Source organism: Eurosta solidaginis, chromosome 2 (assembly GCF_040869045.1).
Source record: "Eurosta solidaginis isolate ZX-2024a chromosome 2, ASM4086904v1, whole genome shotgun sequence".
In the NCBI taxonomy this organism is placed as follows: Eukaryota; Metazoa; Arthropoda; class Insecta; order Diptera; family Tephritidae; genus Eurosta; species Eurosta solidaginis.
Window position 1 is genome coordinate 106688653 of NC_090320.1, and position 21554 is coordinate 106710206.

At 41.6% G+C, this 21554-nt stretch overlaps 1 protein-coding gene across 3 annotated transcripts in view; it reads left to right on the plus strand.

Annotated features, from left to right (window-relative positions):
* Positions 1 to 10169: 10169 nt before the first annotated feature.
* chic (profilin chic) overlaps positions 10170 to 21554 on the plus strand; it is a 252626-nt gene continuing 241241 nt past the window's right edge. The window contains exon 1 of one of the 3 annotated variants that reach the window (XM_067766077.1): positions 10170 to 10190. The gene's annotated coding sequence lies outside the window, so the exon portion shown is untranslated. Of the gene's footprint in view, positions 10191 to 20327; positions 20486 to 20752; positions 20884 to 21554 lie in introns of those variants that run through there. The other 2 variants (XM_067766075.1, XM_067766076.1) reach the window with 2 other exon arrangements.

Below are 21554 nucleotides of genomic sequence, written 5' to 3' on the forward strand. Positions count from 1 at the left end.
AATAAAAGGCTACCTCCCTGATCTCTCCAGTTTTTCGCCTCGCGAAACCTGGCATTATCACCGACTAAATCTTCCGCGACCTTATTTACAACATGGACGTCCCAAATTTCGACCATTTTGAACATCCACGTCGATGGCACTACGCTACCGACTGTCCTACACCCCAAAATCTTGGGTGTGACAATTGATCAGGATCTACATTTTGGTGAGCACGCAGCCGCAATTGCTCCGATAATTCAGAGCCGTAACAAAATCCTCAAATCCCTCGCTGGCAGTACCTGGGGAAAGATAAAAAACGCTCATGACTACATACAAAGCAATTAGCCAGCCGATTACGTGCTACGCGTCACCCATATGGTCGCCAAGCCTAAAAATTACCCACTGGAAGAAACTACAGGCCCGCCAAAATACTGCTCTCAGAATCGCCACGGGCTGTCTTCTTATGTCCCCAGAACACCATCTGCATAATGAGGTGAGAATACTCCCCATCAGGGAGAGAAATGAGATGCTTAGCCCGTGGCAATTCTGAGAGCAGTATTTTGGCAGGCCTGTAGCTTCTTCCAGTGGGTAATTTTTGGGCTTGGCGACCATATGGGTGACGCGTAGCACGTAAACGGCTGGCTAATTGCTTTGTATGTAGTAATGAGCATTTCTCTATCTTTTCCCAGGTACTGCCAGCAAGGGATTTGAAGATTTTATTACGGCTTTGGATTTTCGGAACAATTGCCGCTGCGTGCTCACCAAAATGTAGATCCTGATCAAACGTCACACCCAAGATTTTGGGGTGTAGGACAGTCGGTAGCGTAGTGCCATCGCCGTGGATGTTCAAAATGGTCGACATTTGGGACGTCCATGTTGTAAATAAGGTCGCAGAAGATTTAGTCGGTGATAATGCCAGGTTTCGCGAGGCGAAAAAACTGGAGAGATCAGGGAGGTAGCCGTTTATTCTGTTGCAGAGCTCATCGATCTGTGGGCCTGGGCCTGTGCCCATTATTGTGCAGCCATCGGCGTATGAAACGATAGTGACTCCTTCTGGTGGTGAAGGTAGCTTAGATATGTAGAAATTAAACAAAAGTGGGGATAGGACACCACCCTATGGCACGCCTTGTTTAATTCTTCTTGGTTTTGATGTTTCGTTTCTAAATTGCACCGATGGCTGCCAACAACCCAGATAATTTGCGGTCCACCTTTTAAGACATGGGGGAAGGGTAGACCCTTCCAGGTCTTGCAGTAACGTGCCATGTTTGACCGTATCAAAAGCTTTTGATAGGTCTAGCGCTACGAGTACTGTTCTATGGTGGGGGTTTCGATTTAAACCGCAATTTATCTGGGTGCTCATAGCATTTAGCGCGGTGGTGGTGCTATGGAGTTTTCTGAAGCCATGCTGATGACAGGCTAGCGGCAAATTTGCTTGGAAGTAGGGGAGCAAAATGGCTTCAAGCGTCTTTGCTACTGGCGATAGGAGGGATATCGGACGATACGAATCACCTATGTTAGCTGGTTTCCCAGGCTTTAGTAGCGGGACCACCTTAGCCATTTTCCATTTTTCGGGTATGACAAAGGTGGAAAGAGACAGGTTGAAGACATGCGCTAAGTATTTGAAATCCTCTTTCCCTAGGCTTTTGAGCATCGGCATGGCTATGCCGTGTGGGCCCACTGCTTTGGATGGTTTGGCGTGACCAATGGCATCTTCAGCCTCTATGGCGGTGATGGTAATTGGTGACGCGCTGAATTTATGTTTATGTGCGTGTCTGTTGGCCCTCCGTCTATTTTTGTCGACCGTATAATGCATTACATATTGACGGCAGAAAGCGCTCGCGCATTTTTTCGAATCCGACAGCACTGTATCGCCGAAGGCGATGGAAACTTTGTCACTGTGCTTAGACGGATTCGATAGGGACTTTACGGTGGACCAAAGTTTACGCACACCGGCAGAGAGGTTACAACCTCCTCCCATTTCGCCCGCTTGTGTTCATCCACAAGCAATCTGATGCGTTGGTTTATATCCCTTATTTGGGGGTCGCCTGGGTCGAGCTGTCTTATAAGTTCACGTTCACTCGCTAAATTTGCGGCCTCCGCCGGGAAGTGACGCCGAATTTCGGGAATTCTCCCGGCGGGAATGAAACGTGCCGAGGCGGATTCAATGACCTTGCAGAAGGCACGCTCCCCTTGGCGGGCATCAGTCGGGATAGGGAGGGCTGCAAAGAGGTTGTCTGTAAAAGATTTGTATTCGTCCCACTTTCCTTTTTTAAAGTTTATGAAAGTGCGTTTTTCTGTAACGATGAAGTCGTCGGTACGCTCCAACGAAATAAGTATAGGCAGGTGGTCGGATGCCAGTTGACGCAGTCTACGAGTTCTGCGCAAACGATTGAGATATCCGGCGAACTGTGACAGCTTCCTACCATACGTGTGGGGGCGTCTCCGTTTATTGTGCAGAACGTCGTTTCTTCTATTTGATCCACCAACAGCTCACCCCTACTGTCCGCCCGCAAGTTTGAATGCCATAGATCGTGATGGGCACTAAAGTCGCCTAAGATAATGCGATTGTTGCCAGTAAGGTGCTAATATTATGGTGGTATCCACTGGGGCAGCAGGGGGCAGGAGGGATGTAGATGTTGATGATTTCTAGGTTTGCATCGCCTGACCGGATAGATAGGCCTTGACGTTCTAAGACATTGTCCCTGTGGTCGATGCCAGGATCAAATATATGATATTGCACAGAGTGGTGTGTGATAAACGCGAGGCCGCCTCCATTTCCGCTCATGCGATCTTTTCTGTGGACATTATACCCAGAACAGGTTGGCAGTGCAGATCTTGCTGTGAGTTTAGTCTCTTGAATCGCAGCAATGCGGATGTTGTGCCGCTTCATGAAATCGCGGCGATCTTCCCAGTTAGTCCATTACAGTTTAACTGCAGAATTCTGAAGTGCATAGGGGGAGACTTTGCCACTCTGGGAGTAAGTGACGGGTGACTACGCCTGGGTTGAGGAAGGCCAGGATGCAACTGCCGTTGTGGCCCTGGGACTGGTCGTCCTTGGGCAAGCATTGGGGTAACCGGTAGATGGGGGTTTGCGACCTGGCAACATGGCGCAATGAAACCCGTCGGGGGGTTGCCGTCTCGGAGACCAGAACATCTAGGAAAGTGGCACCGTTCAAGGCAGGAGCTGCATTGGGCGGATGTCGCAAACGTATATATTCTGTGCTGGCAAACGGTGCAAACGGGGTTAGGGACTAAGATTCTGTTTCCTTGACCTACACGATTGCTGCCGGAAAAGAGGGGGGAGAAGACGGGGGCAGGGGCTGATGCTCAGCAGTGCTACTGACTCTACTACGGATATAGTAGTTATGAGTGGTAGCAGCTGTTGGAGTTGATGGCGCCGCGGGGCGCGAGCAGCAGCGAGTACTAGTTGTGGCTTGCTGAGCACCTGGGCTGCTGGAAGGTAGTGGGGGCGCTATGGCGTAGACTACGGGACGCCCTTGGACGTGAACAGCCAGGAGCCACAAAAGATTTATAAAAGTTACGTGGACGTCGGGTTTTGGGATCAAGCCCAGAACAACCTGTCCGATTCAACCATCCCTTACACGAGACACACTGAACAGAGTATGACCGTCCTAAAAATATTCTTTTCCGGCAGATGCAGCAAAACCATTTCACAGGACCGGGGTCAGGAGACGGACCCGTATTGGATTCGATACCTTCCCGGAGCAAGAGGATATGGAGCAGTCCCGCTGCAAGGAGCTGCTGGGAGGATGACAATTTGTGGGAGGGACGCAACAAATTAAATGGGGTTACACTGAAATGACAGTCCTTGGTCGGGAAAAATCCCGAGTCGCTCCAGCACATAGAACCGACTGCCTTGGGAAGCGAAAAAAAATGTGTTGGGTAATTGTGCAGTTTAGGGGCCCTACCCTAAAATTGGGCCTTTTTTTTTTTTGTCATTGATCAAAAGTCGCGTATTCACGTCTAGATCAAGAATCCGAAATCGGAAGTTAACTTTTTTTACCCGTTTAAAATTTATGCGCGAAAAACTGGTTCGTCTTGTACATATTGTTCCCGCACATTTACAATCTTTTAAGCGCACAAATCTCATCCTGTTTTGTTTTTCGATAGATTAATACAATTTGATATTCACGCAATAATGAAAAAAATTGTCTAATTTCTCTAATTAATATGTAATTAGGTAATAAAAATACAGAAAATACACTCTAATCACTTGTATCGTTGTTGAAAAAAACACCTGATGGTGAAGAGTGCTGCCAGATGAGCAATAATAGAAATTAAGTGAATAAGAAATTACTCTTGCTTTTCTCAAGTCATATGCGTAGAACACCCTTAGCCGATCCAACACCGGCTGCGCCATGCACAGTAATTCTGCGTAGAACACCTTTCTGCATAGGCGGCCTTCGGCCGCGCTTATAAAAAATAACCCTGGGCTACGCCATACCAAGTCCGGGTGTGTGGTATAACCGTGGCGGTCCTTCTGCGTAGTACACCCTTCTTGGCATGTCGTAGCCCAGGGTTATTTTTTATAATCGCAGAAATGTGTTCTACGCAGAATTACTGTGCATGTTCAGTTAAGCCTTTTTTGAAAAAAATGAAATTTAAGTATTTTGTCAATAACAACTTTTCGAATTATTATTCGATTTATGATAAGCTAACAATCATTTTCCCGTAAAAACATAATTTTATTATAGAAATTTCTTCTAAATATAGATGCTTTATATATCAAACAAAACCTTGTTTTATTACCTGCTGAGATGGCAACACTGTTTACTTTCATATGTTTTCGTTTGGACAGAAATTTTTTGCAATATTTGTGTTGATATTTTATAAGTAAATTAGTGAAATTTAACATAATTTTTTGGTTAATTCGTGCAAATTAGATTATGTTAATATACCAAGTATAAAAAGTAAAGTGATGTGTGCGCTTAAAAGATTGCAAACATGCCCGAACAATATGTATCACACAAACCTGTTTTTCGCCGATAACTTTCTGCTTTCGGATTCCTAATCTAGACGTAAATGCGCGTCTTTTGGTACCTCACCCGAAAATCTTGGCCCAACTTTAGGGTGGGGCCCCTAAACTGCACTACTACGATTTTTTGATACTCTTGAACATTATCAGAACGTACTTCAGCATTATCACACTCAGCCTTGAATTCCAATTCTATATTTAATAATGCGATTTTATATTTTTTGTATGACTTTGGTTCATCAAAGGAAAGTACAGCGTCCACAACCATTTTAAAAAAGAAATCGTTTTATTGATGAATAAGTTTGGAGGTCATTGCTGTGGCAGCGCATTTTTCCAATAAAGCATGTTGTTGTTGCTTTGATTGGCGCTTCTACATGTACAGCTATGTCATATTTTGGTCACGCATAATTGTAATGCTTTACATATAGCTTTAATGATGATACGTGCATGCGCGCCTTCCTGATAAAAGAAACCTTTTTATTCTGCACATTCTAATATAATAAAAAACTTACCTCAGCATCTTGAGATTTGGCGATGTCGACTAGAGATTTACGGCTGGATGCACAATTGCCAATAGTTTCATAATGGTTGCATCAATTGTGGCCTTACCACTGGAATCAACAATATGCTTGTCCATACTGCGTGGTCCCAATGTAGTGCGTACAGCGTTCACAATTGATTGCGAGGCATTGATTTTTGGATATGAGTTGAGGTTTACCTTGAGAGCTATCGGTACCCAAACATTGTTTACACAAAAACTCGTATGTACCCAATACAAGTTCAGGGAGTTCATATTTATCGACACTCTGTCCGGTTTTGCCCAAATGTTGGAAATATTCAGTTGGTACTGTTGAGAAATAATATGGATCAATGAACACAAGTAAAAGTGAAAGATTTTTTTTACCATCTGTTGTCACTTTACACACCAGACATTGGAAACGACGACCAGCATTTACAAATTGCATATTAGCCTTGCAACGATTACATCTAATTGGACCCAATTCACAAAAATTTACAATGTGTGGCTAATATTCACAAGCCGTGCGTGCTATTGGAGAGTGTATGTGTAAAGGACAGAGCTGTAGTTTTTAATAAATCAGCTGTTGCAGGTATGCAATACAAAGAGGACGTGGAAACGAGAAATATCAATGTAATTGCCAAACAAAACATTAATTTCGAATATCAATACCTAACGTAATGTGGCGAGGAGTTACCCTGATCTTGTACGAGATATTTTGTCGTGGCATTGCATAACCCGGTTGCTGTTGTGGTATATACCTTGGTATAACTGGATGTGGTGTCATTGCCACACCTGGTCCAGTAGATGCAGGCGGCATACCTTGAGGACCATGTTGCTCATGGCCACCAAGTGGTTGGTGCATAGGGTGTTGAGGGGGACCTGATTGTGACTGCATTATACCAGACTGTCGTGGTATTGGACCCAGTTGCGGTGGCATTTGCTGTTCACCTGTTTGCTGTTATGGACATGTAACACCACCTCCAATTGATGTTGGTGGTGTAGCTGACCAGTTTGAGGAGGACCAGTCTAGAAAAAGAACAAAATTTATTAGACAAAAAGTTATTTAAAAATATATGTTTGCGTATACTGCTTGTTTTGGTGGTGGCATATGAGGCAAGCCAGGTGTAATTGTGCTATTTATAGTCCTCTGATTGGGACCACCAGGACAGATTACCCTGGCGGTGTCATTGCTGGAGGCGCTGGCGAATACATGGAAGTTGGCGCATTGGATCGAGGCTTCTAAATGGATTTGCGAAAAATATGTGCAATATCACACCTATTCAGATTTGCAAGAACGTTTTATATTTACCTGCAAAAATTATATATATTCCACAATATTTAATGCTCCAAAATCAGCAGCTAAATTCACGGAAAAAGTTTTAAGCCAAGGAATGTACACGATATAAGGGTTTAGCTAATGAATACCAACCACTTGAGAATTCATTACAAGCAATTTAGCAGCACAATAATTTGTAACTGTATCACAATCGCACAATATAAATTAAATTATATCTCTTAACAAAAATTTTGCACCGCCGATATGGAACGCTAAATTAGAAATGGCGGATTCGCAGAAAATTTTGTTGACGTATTTTAGGGTACATACCATGTAAGAAAAGGCAAGCATATATGAATGGGACATTGCAGTTAGGCCATCTCATTTTTTATACTACCAATTGTGGATCAATGTGGGAATTTTTGTTGTTGGTCGCCATTTTCGGTCACTAGATTGCTGAGAAGGAGACAAAAACTCACACGTACACAGTTGTTTACATCACATTTGCGCAATTCCCCTTAAGTTTGTGATAGAAAGTTTGTATGAGGCGCTGATCGTTAGGTTGACATTGCTGACAATCAGATGATAGTCATATGATAGTCAGTATTCTTGTAGGGTAGTGGAATTCACTATTTTTTAACCAAATTTGCCACGGCTTTATTTGCGGATCGATAACTATAACGATTTCGTTATTCAGTAACTATTTTGTATCGATATTTGTTTATCGACGATCAGCTGTGTTGTTAAATAAACGGCAAGTAAATTGGATGTTAAAAATCACGAAATTAATATTTTTGGCAATTTTAGTTAAAAAATAAAATGGGAACTTTAATTAAATACTTTCAAACACAATCGTTGTATAAATCAAATGGTATTTGAGTACTTGGCGTACGTTTTATCACAAGATGAAAAATTACTAAGTCCATCGCCAGTGGACATACACCTTCTTAGAGGAGTAGACGACCAATTCCACTTGAATGCAACGGAATTCCAAAAGCTGTACCGACTAACCCTAGACTTGGCTCATGATATTATTTCTCAACTTGATGGTCAATTAAGGTGCACAAGAATAACTGCCAGAGAAAAAAAAAATTAATACCTCCTTTAATTAATTTTGTTAAAATATGTAAAAACTTCACAATAATGACTTTCAAAAGCAGTTACGTTAGGTTGAACTGGCTGGTCTATGAGGACCTCACATAGACTGAATGAGTCCGTAGTGCTACCAGAAGTTTGTTTTAACGAACAAACTGATAAACCTTTCCAAAAACCATGAGCTATGTTATAAAACAACACCGTCCTCTTGGCAAATACTAGAAGATTCCTAGGACTCAAGCCACTTGCTGCTTCTAGATCTGACAGCTGTATCACTCCTAATAGCTGGAGTCTTAGCCTGGCAAGCGCAGGGCACGAGCACAGAACGTGCTCGATCGTTTCCTCCTCCAGCCTGCACTTCCTACATCTGCTATCATTTAGCAAGCCTATTTTAAAGGCATGTGACGCCAGAAGGCAGCGTCTAGTCAGAATACTCGTCATGAGCCGACAATCCTCTCTTTTTAATGATAGAAGCAACTGTGTTAGTCTAAGGTTGTAAAACCTACACATAATCTTCGACACTTTACAGCCCCGCGCTTGAACCCACACCATTCCTGCTTGGTCGATCATGTGCACCTCTCGCCTTCGCTTAATCTCGCCCAATCTAATTGGGACGTCTACGGAGCAAGCTTCAGGGGATGCGCCCTTTTTAGCTAGTTCGTCCGCTTTTTCATTCCCATCTATTCCCATATGCTTTGTATGCTTCTCCCTGTCCAGATTCTCTCCAGGGACTGCTTACACTCTAACACGCATTTAGATGCTGTGCTATGCAAGATTATTGCCTTAATTGCTGATTGATTGTCAATATAAAAGTTAACACGGTTGCAGCTTAAGCTATTCTCTTCCAGGGTTTCTACTGCTTTGGTTCCGGCTACTATTTCCGCTTGGAAAACGCTACAGTGATCCGGCAGCCTGTAGGATCTGTTTATTTCGGGATTAGCACACTATACCGCAGACCCTACTCCTTCCACTACTTTGGAACCATCTGTGTACACATGTATCGCCTCGTCCGCCATTTGAGCACCCTTGCGCCAACTGTCCACCTCTATTGTCCTTAAGATCGCCCTCGATGCGCAGATAGGGAATCAGGTAGTCTGTTCGTTTTGTGATTGATGACGCTATACTACTATGGCCATATGGTCAGCGCTCAAGTTGCCCCGAGGCATCGAGCCTGGTTGCAGTTGTTAACGCTATGTTCTTCGCTACCAGGTCTACAGGTGGAAGTGCAGAATGGCATACAGCGCAGCCGTCGGGGTTGTTTTCAGGGCTCCCGTAATGCTAAGCATTGATAATCTGCATATCCCCTCTAATTTTTTGATGTAGGTTGTTTTTTGTGTGGCTTTCCACCAAACAAGAACTCCACAGTATAGAAGAGGGTTTACAATCGCTGTAAAAACCCAATGAGAAAGAGAGGGCGATAAGCCCCACGTACACCCCATCATTCTTTTACATGCATAAAGGACCGTTGAGGCCTTCTTCACCCTCTCATACACGTTGAGCTTCCATGACAGCTTACTGTCTAGGATGATTCCTATTTTGTGCAAGGTTTCTCCTGTACGGTCACCCCTTCTAACTTACGCCTGATCCAATTTGGGACCTTGTACCTCTTTGTAAACAAGACCATATTCGTCTTCTCCGCGTTGACTTTCAACCCGACATTTGATGCCCAGGTATGAATATCCCGAAGCGCCCGATTTATCAAAGAGGTAATCGTTGGAAGGCACTTTCCACTTATGCAATACTGAAAACCAAAGATTATCGAGAACGATGCAAATCGAGATTGGTGAACCTTTGTCCAAACATCCTTCTGGTTGTTCAAAATAAGGTTTTGTGCTTCATAACGGCGTAAACAAAACGTAAAAGGCTCTATGGGGGAGGTGCCATTATTTTATAAGTTTTTCGCAAATTACCATACATTATTATTCTCAGCAGATATGTGTACACATAGAATGCTTTAGGCATGTAGTTATTGCCGCAGATAATCGTTGTGTTTTCATCAGAAATTCCCATCCTGAAACACCACAACTTTGCTTTAAACAGTAACGGTATGGCAACGCTGCTAGCAATTTAACAAACATTGTGAAACTTCAAAAATCCCAAAATTCTTCACAAAATTTTGAGTGGAACTACCTTATTTTTATACCATTGTTTGGAGTACTACAAAAACTGGAAAGGAACTGAGCTTGGGCTGTTGCCGTATATCACTTGTTTGAAAAAGAACATACTCTTGGTGCAAAAAATTCGCTAAGTAAAAACCATTTGTAATCGGTATAGAAAAGGTGTTGAGAAGTGAGCGTTGGCTGTTGGTCTGTGTTGGATAGCTGGTAAAAGTTGTTAGCATAAATGCTGTATTATTAAAATCATACAGTATTTCCCTTGTCCACATCAAACGATTTATTTTTGATTTATATGCATGTGTCTGTGAATTTGGTTGTGTACTTGTCAGTATGATACAAAGCCTTTTAAAGGGGTGGGGGAAGCAGAGTGCGATTCAGCAAATTATAGAATGTAGTTTCTGGGCAATTGTTGAAATAGAGTAATTTCTTACTAAAAATAATCTTATTGAACACATTTCGTGAGAATACGCGAAGAATTGTTTTTGATTGGGAGCATAGTACAGGTTTACAAGTATGATATGTATGAGAAGGAAACAATTCCTTTCTCTTTCTAACACACTGCCGTTTGACACTTCGGTCAGTGTCAAACTTTTGTGGAACTCAGTGGAACCTGCGTGGAACATGCGTTTGACACTGAGCGAAGTGTCAAAATTACCGGGGTTGCTGTCGTGGAAAGCAACACAGGGAAACAAAAAAAGGACCGGAATATCAGATATGGGTTGCTGTGATGGTAAATTTTTTTTGAAAGAATTTAGGATGAAAATGTAGTGCACCTATATGGGTCCTACAGAAAATTATACAAAAGTCTTGAATTGGTGTATCTGAGGACGCGTGGTTATTCCTGTATTAATAATATAAACACGGGTGCTAGGTTTTTCTACCCGTTCAAAAGTTCTACGCGAAAAGCAGTTTGAAACCGCGGTCGACTGCACTAACCCGTCCAAAAATGTGGAAAGAGAAATGAAAAGACGCGTTTTGTACTGTTATTGATAGTCCAAAGGCGAAAAAGTATTCGAATTTTTGGAATCGAGGCAAAAACGCGTCTATTAATACCTCCCCCGACGGTTTTGGTCGTGTTTTAGCAATCGTCCCCTGTAATAAAGTATTACAATTTGTTAATTAATATTGTCCAAAACATATGGATTTTAAAGAGAGATGTAATTAAGTGCTCGTTTGAAAGTAAATTAGTATATTTCTTTGTAATTTTACGATAAAAATTTTAGGCAGTTTTCGTTAGCAGCTACTACACTTTTCTTGGACCTTAGAAGTACAACAGTGTCAAATACCATCCACAAAAAAACGAACAAGAACAAGCATTTTATCAGGTGAGCGTGGCTGTGTATGTGCGTGCTACTACATATCCTACTTGTAGACCTGTACTATGGATTGGGAGGGGACAACGCAAGCGCTTTTTAACTCGGCATTTTTCGTTCGTTGACTACTTTCGTTTGACCGGTGTTGCCACCATGGTATAAAAAATAAGGTAGTTTCACTCAAAATTTTTTGACGTATTTGGGGATTTTTGAAGTTTCACTATCTTCGTGTTCCAATGAAACGTGAACCAGATACGCCTAGAGATTTAACATGCAAATGCAAGAACAATGTGATCCATATGGTGTACATTGTTGTTGCATTTGAATGTTAAATCTCTATCCGCATCTGGTTCATTTTCATTGGAACACGGAGAATATTTGTTGTTTTGCTAAAAGCGTTGCCATACCATTACTGTTTAAGGCGAAATTGTGTTTTTTGTGTAATTGTTTAGGGTACAACTGCTAAAACTGGTCCAAAAATATCGAGAGAGGTGTCAAAAGACGCGCCATGGCCCCAGGATCACGAATCCGAGAGAAATTAAGTATTTTATTTCTTTGAGAAGATATTTCCAAACAAAAACCGAAAAATGGCCCCGGTGAGCTCCGAAACCGGTGGACCCTGGGTGGGTCCAACACCGGTTTGGAGACCAAAACTATATCCGCGCAAAACACTTTTACCCACAGTTTTTCTTGTGGGTACAACAAAATCATCAAAATTACAACAACCACATGAAAGTTTTCGATTTTGTTTGCAAATATCTCCAAAAAGAAATACAATTTCTAATTTCCGCCTTCGGAGACGCGTCTTCTGACGCCTCTCCCTATATTTTTCGCCGATTTTTAGCAGTTGTACCCTAAAGTAAACAAATACCTTTGCATGTCTATTGAGAATCAGTAAAACATGCAATTCTATTGAAAAATAGTGGATGACTCATACATTGGTTAATGACTCTTATCTTTATGGCAGCTTGACCCCTAGACAGAAAAAAATACACGGAAATCTTGTTGTTCTAGCATGGCCCTATTACCACGCCTCTACAGTGGATATTTCTCGAGGCATGTTGAGAAAAATTGTACTTGCAAAGTCTGCAGTGAGTGAGAGGTATCTAATTTGTTAGGTTTGTCGGACGCCACATCCATGTTAATGCTAAAAGGGTACAGAAGGAGTATAGGCGGGGCTTGCCCCAAGGTGACCCCTGATACAACGGGCAAAAGAACTCTCCTAACTAGTGGTAAACTCCAGAGCTACAGGGCATGTGGACTTGTAGCCAATTTATCACCATTCAATTTCATAAAAATTACGTTTGAGTATGTTCAACTCTACAAATTGCGGTTTCGGTTTATAAGAACCTCCTTTGGTCAATCAATTGACAAACGCGTATGTTTTGTCAAAATGTTCTGAGCAAACATAGGGACACTTAAGAAGGCTATATTCTCTTGCTTTGTGTACTTCGATCAATGTTTCTTCCACCAAAGCAATTTTCGGGAGCTCGAAAAACTTATTAAAAACCTTCTTGCCTAGGCTGATATTTCGTATTAAATTTTTTTTCTTTCCATTTAAAATAACTATGAAATTAATTTAGTCGTATCCGTTATTATGAAATCCATCAAAATTAGAAAAATTCGAAGTTTTTATCTGGTAGCTTGGTTTTGATGAAATTGTCATCGTCCCCGCAAATGTCTATTTGCTAACATTACACAAAAGGTACGCGCATATTACGCTGCGTGACACGTAGCGGCAGCGGCGCCGCACAGTACGACATATTTTGGCAATTCACATTAAGCGGCAATCGAGCGACACATTGCGGCAAAAGTTTGTGTTTATTTTTGTTTGCAAAATGGACGACACAGTTTTGAAGCTGTAATTATTTCATTGTTTTGCGAAGAAGAGGAAAGGAAAAGAAAACGGTGGCGGCTATGGGTGCACGACATCTCATCCTCAAGATATGAGGAAGGATAGTTCCACACTCTTTTTCCCAGATTGAAAAAAGATGGTGCAAAATTCTTTGCATGCATTCTTATGAGGTAATTCACACCTAGCGGCAGCAACACTGCGCGACACTTTCCAACGCGGCTTTTTTGCCTAGTTGATCAAATTTGCCGCGCTGTGCCGGGTCGCGCAGTGCTGCTGACGCTAGGTGTGAATATATGCAAAGAATATTCTGTAGTGCAGTGCAGTGCTGCGTAGTGCAGCCTAATGTGGCCTTACCTTAAATGGAACTTCCGGCGCAGTACGATTTTGACATTTGTCCATCGAATTTACAAAAACAAAGTACATAGAACTTTTATTTATGTTATGTCACCATGCTGCCACCTTGTATCGTTCCGTCATGAATGGAACTAGCTCTATTTTTTGTATCATATTTGCCACTGCTTTACTAAACGTAATATACATATTCAGAAAAGCAGTGTGGTCCAAACCGCATGAAAATCCTAACTTTTGAACAGATATAAAATGTTCAGTTTCCGTGTCGTGTTCCTGAGTCCAAAACCGTCTTGGTAATTCTATATGACAGCATGATACTCTTGGATACAAATATATCGAGAGGAGAGTCAAATGACGCATTTTGGACTCAAATACGCGAATCCGGAAACGGAAATAAAAAATTTGTCAATATGAAGAGATGTTTGGGAAAATTTATACGACAGCATGACACTCTTAATACACGTCCACCACCTTGTATAGTTCCCCCATGGACACTCCCGAATGCTTTGTAGAGTGTTATCGATGTTGCAATGTTCTTGTCCATACCGCCCTCCCCACCCACTAGTCCATGAGGAAATTGGGTTAGCCAAAGCCTCGCCTGCTAAATTTGTGTATGACACATTCATATTTATAACAGGATTCTCCTCGCGTAGGTGAGATTGACCATTGGGTTGCGGAAGCTTTGAAGCTATAAAGCTTTGTATTGCGCTTATCAACCCTTTGAGTCCCTTCTGATTCGCGACTCTTTACTCGTTTTTTGACAACCATAACGATATTTTTGGACGTGTACTAAAAGTGTCAAGCTGTCGTATAGAATTACCAAAGTTTATTTCGCCTTGCTCATTAAATTATTTTTCCCACTCGTTGGTTACTAAAACTGCAATATAACAAATTAATATGACAGAAAATATGTTGGCAAGTATTTTTGTTGTATAAGTAGATTTTTTATAACAGTTCTTCGCGAAATTTTTTATCTGAATGGGCAAAACGAAATAAACTTAAATTGCCAAGTTCCTTCATATTTATAAATGCAAATGTTGGTTGATTGTGGCGATGTTACTGGAATACATTAGCTTGTGTTAAACGCATCTATATGAAAAATTTCATTGTAACGCGGCCTAAAGGGACCACTAACAGGCCCTTAATCATAAGCAGATAAAACAGCTCATCGAACCAACCTTAAGCTGGAGTCATTGGTGCCGTTTGTCGTATCGCTATAGTCGTATCCCTAACGGAATCAGCTGTTTATCGTTACGACGGTAAACCAAAACCCAATTGGTTGGCTACGATACTGTTACGACCTTAGCGGCACCAATAATCGATTGCATTGATTCTCATAAGGTTGGTCGAATCAGCTGTTAAAAGGTTACCGATACGGTTACCGATAAAGCAACAATGTCTCCAGCTTTAAGCTGGAGACATTAGGGGGACGCATGAAAGCATATAAACTTATAAGGTGTAAAATTATATCCATTTACACACGCTGTTATATGAATGCACCTAGTCATACTCTTGATAAACTTGATTGTTTATTAGCTGTATTATTGCCAAACAAATTTTTTTTGATTGTTATACAAATTAAAAAATGCCAAGATTAAGTGAAAAATCAAAACTAAAACGCCTTTACTTGCTGATGTTGGAGATTTCTGATGAAAATGTCTGCTGTAATGTCTGCAAGGTTGCATTCCTTTGAGTTTATCGCGTTTACACTATGAAATGTGCGCGTAAATTTATACAAATTGTGTAAATGATTTTTCATACAAAATTTGACAGCTCGTTTACGCACTAGATAGATTTATACGTTTACACACTTTATAAAGCATTTATACGGTTACATGAGTCCCCCTTTGGTGCTTTATCGGTAACCTTATCGGTAACCTTATAACAGCTGATTCGACCAACCTTATGAGAGTCAATGCAATCGACTATTGGCGCCGCTAAGGTCGTAACCGTACCGTAGCCAACTAATTGGTTTTTGGCTTAAGCGGAAATTACCCACCGACGTGTGCCGTACGTAAGAACGTTTGTCATACAAAACACGTTTGACCGAACCCTCAAGCCCGTAGGAATCAATGTGTGCGTCTGTGTACATGTACATAACATATTTGTGTGTGTATTGTATTGTGATAAGCACTGTTGCCATTGTCCATTTTGGATGCATGCTTATGGAAACATCAACTCTTTCCAATTTAATTTTTGATGTTTTAAAAGGCTGGAATTAATATTAAATAAATATAAATAGATTACATATTTATAATCTGCACTTTTACATAATTATTTCGAATTATTTTCACAATTTTTCAAACTTTAATAAGGTGTTTTTGCATAAAACTGCAAACGGTCAAAAATTAGCGCACAAAAGTTTACTAGGCAACTCTGTCTAGTGAGAGAGCGATCAGCTGACACGTTCTTACGGAAAAAATCAAAATTGTTTTGATTTCTACGTTCCGGGCTACGTACGCACGGGCGTTGTACGTCGGTGAGTTTTCGTTTACATTGCACACTCATAAGATAGGTCGTGTCAGCTGACACGTTTTTTGTACGTACGTTCGTGGGTAACTGCCGCTTTACCATCGTAACGATAAACAGCTGATTACGTTAGGGATACGACTACAGCGATACGACAAACGGCACCAATGACTACAGCTTTATGGAAATTAATGTAATCGATTAATGGTGGTAACATAACGCTAAAGCCATAACCATATCATAACCAATTGGTACACCATATCATAACCAATTGGTACACCATATCATAACCAATTGCACACTCATAAGATAGGTCGTGTCAGCTGACACGTTTTTTGTACGTACGTTCGTGGGTAACTGCCGCTTTACCATCGTAACGATATACAGCTGATTACGTTAGGGATACGACTACAGCGATACGACAAACGGCACCGATGACTACAGCTTTATGGAAATTAATGTAATCGATTAATGGTGGTAACATAACGCTAAAGCCATAACCATACCATAACCAATTGGTTTGTGGTTTTTCGCCATATCCATAACCTAACAATATTTAATGTTTTATACAATTATTTATTCCACCATGTTTATTTATTTATTTATTTATCAGTCCACAAATTAAACAATCATACAGACCAAATATACCGACACTTATTTCAAAGGTATAATGCACGATATAAACAACATATGCAGTCATCAATTTTAAAGGAATATTTAAACAGTATTTAATTAAACGCTTGACAATAAAAATTCAAAACTTAAAAGTAAGCAGAAGTTAAAATGTTGTAAATGAATTCTAATAAGAATCTCAAAAAGACCTCACACAACGTACTCATGAAGGAGCTATTAAATATAAATTTATGAAATTGACAATAGAGCAAATTAATAGTACCCTGCAAAAATTTTGGATTACGTGTTCCATTTTCTTCACGTTGGAGTACTCTAACAATACTCCTTTGCAATGCGTTTGCGGACCACCATCAGCCGATCATTGCTCGTTTTTTAACGACAGTGATCACGACACGATGACGATCGAACAGAGTTACCAAAAGTAAAATATTGCATGCAAATAACTGATAATAAAATTTCACTATGGCAACTCTGATAAAATGCAACTGCGCACTGGTTTTATGTATACATTTTATAGTATGCATAGAGAAATATTAGTTTCTTTATTCACGCAAATGCTAAATAACATAAGAATATTCGTAGTATAAAATATAAAAGTTGTATTGCCCCTCTTCATTTACTAGCATTTTAAATTAAATTCACTGCGATAATTCTTCCCGACACAATTCCTCTTTAGTACTTTGGCATATGATCCTCTGTGGGTGCTCCATGTTGTTGTTGTAGCAATGCTCGCCCCACCTAATAGCCGCGACCGATCACAAATTGTCATCAATATCCTCTAACGGGAGTCCAAGGAAACTTGCCGTTTCAACAGGGGTGGACCATAAGGAAAGGGGTGTTAGAAGCGTTGGTTCCACATTACAATTAAAGAGATGGTTGGTGTCATGTGGGGACACATCGCAAGCAGGGCATACATTTTGTATGTCGGGGTTGATTCTGGATAGGTAAGAGTTTAACCTGTTACAGTATCCAGAACGAAGTTGAGCAAGAGTGACACGCGTTTCCCTGGGGAGTATGCGTTCCTATTCTGCGAGTTCTGGATATTTTTCTTCAAGTACTGGATTCACCGGGCAATTCCCGACATAAAGGTCCGACGCCTGTCTATGGAGTTCACCAAGGACCTGCTTGTGTTTTTCCGCTTCATACGGCTGGGTTCTCAGGTGCCGTATTTCCTCAAAATGCTTACGGAGATGACTCCTTAGGCCCCTAGGCGGTGCTGGTTCGTCAATCAGATGTCTGTTGGGATGCCCAGGTTTCTGGGTATTCAACAGAAACTGTTTGGTCAGCATCTCATTTCTCTCCCTGATGGGGAGTATTCTCGCCACATTATGCAGATGGTGTTCTGGGGACATAAGAAGACAGCCCGTGGCGATTCTGAGAGCAGTATTTTGGCAGGCCTGTAGTTTCTTCCAGTGGGTGGTTTTTAGGCTTGGCGACCATATGGGTGACGCGTAGCACGTAATCGGCTGGCTAATTGCTTTGTATGTGGTCAAGAGCGTTTCTTTATCTTTTCCCCAGGTACTGCCAGCAAGGGATTTGAGGATTTTATTACGGCTCTGAATTCTTGGAACAATTGCGGTTGCGTGCGCACCAAAATGTAGATCCTGATCAAACGTCACACCCAAGATTTTGGGGTGTAGGACAGTCGGTAGCGTAGTGCCATTGACGTGGATGTTCAATATGGTCGACATTTGGGGCGTCCATGTTGTAAATAAGGTCGCGGAAGAATTAGTCGGTGACAATGACAGGTTTCGCGAGGCGAAAAAACTGGAGAGATCAGGGAGATAGCCGTTTATTTTATTGCATAGCTCATCGATCTTTGGGCCTGGGCCTGTGGCCATTATTGTGCAGTCATCGGCGTAGGAAACGATTGTGACTCCTTCCGGTGGTGAAGGTAGCTTAGATATGTAGAAATTAAACAAAAGCGGGGATAGGACACCACCCTGTGGCACCCCTTGTTTAATTCTCCTTTGTTTTGATGTTTCGTTTCTGAATTCCACCGATGCCTGCCGACCACCCAGATAATTTGCGGTCCACCTTTTAAGACATGGGGGAAGGGTAGACCCTTCCAGGTCTTCCCGTAACGAGCCATGGTTGACCGTATCAAAAGCTTTTGATAGGTCTAACGCTACGAGTACTGTTCTATGGTGGTGATATTGATTCAAACCGCAATTTATCTGGGTGCTAATGACATTTAGCGCGGAGGTGGTGCTATGGAGTTTTCTGAAGCCATGCTGATGAGGGGCTAGCTGCAAATGTGCTTGGAAATGAGGGAGCAAAATGGCTTCAAGCGTCTTTGCCACTGGCGATAGGAGTGATATCGGACGATATGACTCACCTACGTTAGCTGGTTTCCCAGGCTTTAGTAGCGGGACCACCTTGGCCATTTTCCATTTCTCGGGTATGACAAAGGTGGAAAGAGACAGGTTGAAGACATGCGCTAAATATTTGAAACCCTCTTTCCCTAGGTTTTTAAGCATCGGCATGGCTATGCCGTCTGGGCCCACTGCTTTGGATGGTTTAGCGCGACCAATGGCGTCCTCAACCTCTCTAGCGGTGATGGTAATTTGTGACGCGCTGAGTTTGTGTTTATGTGCACGTCTATTGGCTCTCCGTCTATCTTTGTCGACCGTAGGATGCATTATATATTGTCGGCAGAAAGCGCTCGCGTATATATTCTGTGCTGGCAGACGGTGCAAACGGAGGCAGGGACTAAGAGTCTGTTTCCCTGACCTGCACGATTGCTGCCAGAAAAGAGGGGAGGAGAAGAAGACGGGGGCAGGGGCTGATGCTCAGCATTGCTACCAGCTCTACTACGAAGGTAGTAGTTATGAGTGGTATCAGCTGTTTGAGTTGTTGGCGCCGTGGGGCGCGAGCAGCAGCGGGTACTTGTTGTGGCTTGCTGAGCAGCGAAGCTGCTGGAAGGTAGTGGGGATACGCTTAGGCGTAGACTACGGGACGCCCTTGGGCGTGAGCAGCAAGGAGCCACAAAAGATTTATAAAAGTTACGTGGACGTCGGGTTTTGGGATCAAGCCCAGAACAACCTGTCCGATGCAACCATCCCTTGCACGAGACACACTGAACAGAGTATGACCGTCCTAAAAAGATTCTTTTCTGGCAAATGCAGCAAAACCATTTCTCAGGACCGGGGTGAGGAGACGGACCCGGATTGGGTTCGATACCTTCCCGGAGTAAGAGAATATGTAGCAGTCCTGCTGCAAGGAGCTGCTGGGAGGATGACAATTTGTGGGAGGGACGAAACAAATTAAATGGGGTCACACTGAAATGACAGTCCTTGGTCGGGAAAAATCCCGAGTCGCTCCGGTGCATAGAACCGACTGCCTTGGGAAGCGCTCCAATGGTGCTCCATGGTGTACTACAGTGAAAGTACTTTGGAAAGTACTCTCACGTATGTACTGCTATGGAATACTCACAAACAAAGCGAGAATGGGATCACCTACTCCTCTCCTAGGACATCGCAATGTTAATTGGAGCACATTTTTTGTATGAATACAGATTAGTTTTGGAACACTCCTATACTCCTAAAGGAGTATTCCTTACACTATTTATGGAGTACTCGCGTTTTTTGAAGGGTTGATGTAATTTTAAATTATGTGTGGGCTAAAAAAGAAAAGTACGAAAATCTTGGCTACCGCCTAAAAATGAGCAAACGTGTAAAGAAGGGAATAGCGTACCAAATCGGGTTGCAAAGGATCGTTTTTGGTCCAAATATACGGCAGTGGCAACCGTGATCGTATGTAGCGATAGCGATAGAGAATTTTCAAAACGATTCATTTGTGTTTCACGCCTCAAAGGTTAAATTTGCGGAGAATTCGCTGGAATAAATATAGAAACCGTATACAGAATTATCACACACAAGGTTGATAACTTTTTTATTTATTAAAAAAATATATGATAAATGTGCTTTTAAAAAAAGGGTGGTTTCAGATAACCACGAAAACATAATTACGTCCTTAAGATATACTACAATAAATTGCTATTGCTCAGCAGAAGTGATTCATACGTTAAGCATCCTCAAAATCTATACATGTATACATATGTGTATATATAAATTTCCATTTATGGAGTTGCATATAGATACATACAGTCACTCATTGAAGCATATGTTCACTCGAAATTTGCTCAGTAATTTACTAGATAACAATGCATGAACTCATTTTGACCAATATTTATTGATATACATAAGTTACTAAAGGCGCTTCACGACGTTTGAATCAGTAATTCGGGAGTCGCAAAATATCCGGAGGTATCAAAAGGGTAAATCTATCCGAGAATATGACGTTCTTAATACAAGTCCAAAAGTATGAGTATGTTTGTCAAATGACGCGTTTTGTACCCAGGATGTAATAATTTACGACGGGGTCGAATGCTAATACGCAACAACCTAAATTGGTTTATCTGACCATATTGGACATCGACATCGATGGCATTACGCTACCGACTGTCTTAAACCCAAAATAGTAATTTACTTTAACTCACATAAAACTCATCCAAAAACATCGGGAGAAAAAGACGCGTTATGATATTTCCAAAAAACCGCGTCTTTTGACACCTCCAGATATTTTTGGACGAGTTTTAGCAGTTGTGAGCTAAAGTAAAGAATTACCCGCAAACTGGGTGTGACGTTCGAATCAATTTGCAAAAGAAATTTAGGTAAAAGTCTAGTTGAGGGGTCGCTGCTAATACGCGTCAAAAAAATCGAGAGGTGTCAAAAGACACGTATTAATCTCGAGAACAATAATCCGAAGGCAGAAATGAACATGAAAAACATGAAAATAGCCAACTTCAACTGTAAATATCTCCGGACAGAGATACAATTGTTATTGAGGACAATACGCGTCTTTTGACACCTCTCTATATTTTTGGTAGCGTATTAGCAGTCGACCCCTCAACTAGACTTACCTATGTAGCCTGTTGTAGTAGTAATA